General features: G+C 43.5%; 1 pseudogene; it reads right to left on the minus strand.

Annotated features, from left to right (window-relative positions):
- Positions 1 to 3,593: 3,593 nt before the first annotated feature.
- LOC101985938 lies at positions 3,594 to 5,030 on the minus strand (annotated as a pseudogene).
- Positions 5,031 to 5,575: the final 545 nt, after the last annotated feature.

Genomic DNA, 5,575 nt, shown 5'->3' on the forward strand with positions numbered 1-5,575 from the left:
TTTTTTTTTTTTTTGGTTTTTCGAGACAGGGTTTCTCTGTGGCTTTGGAGCCTGTCCTGGAACTAGCTCTGTAGATCAGGCTGGTCTCGAACTCACCTACCCTTGTTTCTTGTCCTGTCTAGAATGTTTGTCACAGAATAAGGATTAAGTAAATATTTATTTATTGAATAAAGTTAGGTAAGTGTAAGATCTCACTAGAATAACTGGAAAAATTCTGAAGATTTAGCATCGAGATGACTCTAGGCTTATAGAGATAGATTATGGAAAAGCCTGTAGCAGAAAATAATACAAAAGTGAGGAATAGTAAAGCTTTTATTTGATAAAGCTGCATTTTCTACCACTACTTATGTTAAATCAAATCAGATTGATCGGATGGACCAGAAGAGTGTCCGTCAAAATACATATTTTTACTTGCTCACTTGGATAAGATTTTAAAACTCGGTATTTTAATTTAGTTTAGCAAAGAAAACAAAGTAAACAACACAGTAAAGAAGAGAGTACTGTTTCATGGATGCAAGAGTCTCTCCGTGATTCCTGACAGAAACATCCCTTCCTGTTACTAAGGCTCTCTCCAGCTCAAGGGGACAATGAAAGTAGATATTAGAATGGTACACTAGAAATCATGCTATGTAATAATTATATCAATGTTTTATTGTACATAATCTATAAATTAAATTGAATCATGGGCATGCATGTATAGGAACTAACTATGTCATGGTCAGTGTTATCTAGACCTTGAGATATCCACTGGGATGTTCGGCACGCCCCCTCTGATAAAACAGGACTACTGTCCATATGCACAATACAGTGCTGTGGGGCAGACACATGAGGATCATGCTGACTTAGAAAGAGCCATTCTGTGTTTTCTTAATGAATTTGAGGCTTGCTCCACAGGAGGGAACCAATTCCTAATACTCTAAACCTGGTCAAAAGCCCATGGCTGGCAAGGCTATTGGCCCTCAGAGAGAACTTACTTGTTCTGCTAAACGGACATAGTGTCAAACTGCCTTTAGAATGTTTGTGCTTATGCACATGGACTCATGTGCTGAGCTTTGGGCCAACAAACTTCTGTTTGCACTGGCCATTAGTGCAGAGACTCATAGCTGGTCGCTGTGTGGAGGTGAGTATTCGCCCGAGACAAGACATCACAGCATTGCAGAAGAGAAGGGTGGAAAGAGCGTAAGAGCTGATGGATGAGGAGTGCTGTAAACCGCTCTTCTGGACATGACATGGATTTGCACGCACAGCAGCTGGGGTTGCTTGCACAAGTCTGGCAAAAATCTCTCAGCATTCTGTGATGGTAGGGTTCCTTAGTCCCCTCTCCTCCCAGAGGAGCTGTGGTAGTTAGGGGTTGCCAGCAAAGGAGTGTTATTTTCTTCAGTAGTGTAGCCACTGGCAAGTTGCCTGTGCTCCAATAAAACAACCCTTTCTAACACAAACCGCCCTTATTAACTGCCCCCTTCACCTATCTCTTTCTTCTCTCTTACATATACGAAGAAAAGGACATTAAAAATAGGAGTGGACCTTGTTGAAAAGAAGAAGGGGTTTGCCAAGGGGTGGCGGTTCATGCCTTTAATCCCAGAACTCGGAAGGCAGAGAGGCAGGCAGATATCTGTGAGTTCAAAGGCAGCCTGGTCTACAGAGTGAGTTTCAAGACTGGCTTCTAAGCTACAGAGAAACCCTGTCTCAAAAAAGAAAAGAAGAGGGAAGGAAGGAAAAGAGAAAGGAAGGAAGGAAGGAAGGAAGGAAGGAAGGAAGGAAGGAAGGAAGGAAGGAAGGAGAAAAGAGAAAAGAGAAAAGAAGAGGTTCAGCAGGGGAAGGGGGCAAGCGAAGGATGGGGATAAAAAAATGGCCAAAACACATTATATACACATATGAAATTGTCAAAGAATAAAAAAATTACAGGAAAAAAGGGATTGTCTTGTTCTAATTTGGTCTTGGGAAATGCCGTAGGTGAAGAATTAGTGAACAGTCAAGTAGAGCACTTCAAACGTTCTTTCAGTGGGCACAAATGTTTCTGATTGGCCCCTCTGAGACCTGTTACAGGCTTCACAATCTAGGGTCTTTTTGTTCTAGGATAGCCTGGGTTCACTGGCAAGAGTAAACTTGATATAGACCAGAGGCTGAACCTGTGTTGTCTGTCTTGGGCTGCTGTGGGCGCTGATCCTGTGGGGAACTCTGATGAGACCCCATTAGCCTCTGCTCCTCTGCTAATGGCTTTGGTACCTGAACACGACTTCTCCTCCAGGGGACCCTGTTCTCCCCTCACCTCAGTGTATGGCAACACGGCCCTTTACTGGCTCCCAGATCTGCACTTCTGTTTTCATTGCTTTGGTTTTGTCATTGTTGTTAACAACAACATTTATTATTTGTCTTTTTATACCAAACACCCCGAAGTCTGCATCATGACTTAACAGTTCCCCAGGGGGTTACAGGGTGTCCATTTCAAAAGTGTGGTGCTGGGGTTTGGTTTCCACACAAACACAGGCAGCAGTTTGGGGGGTGAGGAGATGGCACAACAGGAGTATTTCTCAACCCTTTGTCAAAGAGACAGTAGAACATTCTGAGCCACTGAATATGTGCAAATGGGGCTGCTAAAAGAAGCACCATGCTGTAAGCTCTTACTTAAGGAAAGAGCAACAGAAAGACATGGGTATATAAAGGGACCTGTCCTGGTGCAGGGGGCAGAAGAAGGCTTACTGTTGTGAATGCCCCCAGCCCTAGATCCAGTTGATATTCAAAGGGAACTATGCCCAATCACAAATCATTTTTCATTTTTCTGTTCAAAAAGGCAGCTAGAATCTCTGGGAAGAGATCATGAAGAGACTGGTCATTCCTGAGCCCTCATTCTGTGTGCCAGAGCATGTGAACAGGCCAAACTAAGGTCAGAAGAGAGCGGTTTGCGTTCCATGGAAGTAAAGGCCTGGTTGACATGAAGTACTGAGGAAGCCAAATGACTGGAGGCCCACAAATCACAGACCTGCTAAGAGCACTCTAGCATAGGCTAGAGCAGGGAGACCCAGAGCCTCCGCAGCTGAGGCACAGCGGGTATAGGAAGTCTGCAAGGAAACAGATAATTGCAGACCTTCATTTAATGGCATAATTTAAAGAGAGAAATAGAATCAAAGACTGGGTACCGGTCACAATAAATACCATGCCATTTATGGTTCCCTGACAGCATCAAAAGCTGCCATGGTGTTTCCAGCTAAACATTAGATCTTGCCAGGAGGTGCTTGTGCACACCGGAAAAGGCCCTTTGACACAGCTGACATCCAACAAAGGGGCCCTGACCTAACTGTTTTAGATGCTGTAACCTGCTTTGACCTAATGAAGAAGAGCCAGACTCTCACTCCAGAGATGGTGGTGACCAGGTCTAACCCTGACCACATACTTTAGTCCTGGTCATCCTATGGTTGGTGGGCAACTCACACCAGCTAGGCGACGTGAGCTGGTGAGGGAAGAGGGGGTCGCTTTTCATCTATTACCTCCTCATTTATATTTTATTTCAAATGTACTTTCAGTGCCTCAGATACAACTTAATGTTAAATCTTAAAGGCCCCTGAAACAGAATTATCCCTTATTTTTAAGTGTCCTCATTTTCTTATAGTTTCCCTCAATTTCCCATTTAACCCTGACTTTAGAATCCACTTCATCAGATCATCTGTGCTCATGGACTTGGGCCTTTCTAGAGGGAAGCGTAGGGCTCTGCTCTGGATTGAGTTGTACCAGCACACCCAGTACCCTCGGCCCTCTGAACAGGACTCTGTAATAATTCATCTCCATCACACCATAGGACAGGAGCAGCACCCCACCGTGAGCATCTATGCTGGGCCAAGGATTCTTGGCCTTCCCTTGCTCCAAGAGGATATTGGGCACAATCTTGTATAGTTGAACAAGCAGCTTTAGCATGGGGTCATTAGGCAGATGTTTCAGAGCAACCTCTGTCTGGCAGGAATATCGTGGATCAGTCTTCCTTAGTACTGTATGACCATATCCTGGGACAACTTGTCCTTAGTTGATGTATTCCAGATGTAGTCTCATAACTTCACTTTGATGCATCTTTGCCAACTTCCTTCTGTAGCTGTGTTAGCCAGAAAAGCACTTCCTGATTTGCTAGTCCACGTAGAGGTCCTGGCTGCCCATTCGTGGTTGCTGCAAAGGACAGGTAAGGGTCTGAGATGGCACTGCCTACAGTTACATTAACGTCCTCACGATCACTGTGCACGCTGAGGTACAAATGCTTAAGTTCAGTGGACTGAGCATCAGTATAGCCTCGCATGCTGGTAAGAATGTGGGACCAGTTCAGTTTAGAGCCATTGGCCCCAGTGCTGCTGCCTTTGTGGTAAAGAGTCCAGTTGGCCTTTGTTGCAACACAAGGTGGCTTTAAACTCAGGTCTATACAGTCTTCATAAATCAACTCCCAACTTAGCTCTGTTAATTCGCTCTGCCTATGCCCAGGCAAAGTCACTTTTACTGTTGAGGGCTGTGATGGCTGCACTGAGCCAAGACATGGGGTCCAGATTAGTAGGAAAGTTGTTTAGCATGGTGACCACAGGAGCAGGCAGATCTTCCATTTTTGCCCATTCTTGTAAGAGCCAAGATACCTGTTCCACTGTTGACATCTATCTAGTTACCAGCAGTCAAAATAAGCCCTCCCATAGGTGTTCTTCCTCACCCTTAGCCTGAGGCAGCAGTTTCTGGCATTCAGGGATACTATGGCCTCTGAAACGGATGCCCTCGGGATCAAGAACTGATGTTTCCCATACAAGTCCTTTCAAGTCTCTCATATTACCTTGCATCATGACCTCAGTGATCTGGCCCACCTCTGTCTTTCCATGTTGCTGTCTGAGGCTTTCATTCTGGCCTGCTCCTTAGACATCAGCACTGAAGAAGCACTGGTGTGCTGGGCAATAAGGGCAAGGCAAGATGCATTTGTTCTTGGATCCCAAGAGTGAGGCTCCCTCGTTAAATAGAGCCAAGGTGGGTGAACTCCCGGACCTAGCAGGAAGTGAATGGAGCGGGAGAGCCATGGCTAGAACAGAAGAGGCCCCCATTGTAATGAAGACTATGCCAACCAGTCATGGATAGGGTTGAAAGTTCTTTGTTTTTTATAATTAATTATTTTGAATTGCAAAACAAAGTTCTTTGCTTAAATGAAAATAAAAAATATAAAATATTTTTTATTCCTGAAGTTATAAAAAGGGTACAGTGATATATAAGAGCATTTAAAATATAGACAAAGAAGAAAATAAAATTTCTTCATAACCTTATCACTGAGAAATAAGCACAGCAAATAACATTTAAATTATTCCCCTTTCTCTTTTCCTTTTGTTCTACAGTGTGTTTTTTTGTTTTTTAGTTTTTGTTTGTTTTTTTGACAGGATACTAGTGTATGGCCAGGTTGACCTAGGCTTTGGGATCCTCTTGTCTCAGCTTCTCAAAAGCTGAGATTATAAGTATGTACCATTGTACCAAGAATTTTTTTATTTAAGAAAATATCTTTTTTTGGTATTTATTTATTTATTTATTTATTTATTAAAGATTTCTGTCTCTTTCCCGCCACCGCCTCCCATAT

Source organism: Microtus ochrogaster, unplaced genomic scaffold (assembly GCF_000317375.1).
Source record: "Microtus ochrogaster isolate Prairie Vole_2 unplaced genomic scaffold, MicOch1.0 UNK3, whole genome shotgun sequence".
In the NCBI taxonomy this organism is placed as follows: Eukaryota; Metazoa; Chordata; class Mammalia; order Rodentia; family Cricetidae; genus Microtus; species Microtus ochrogaster.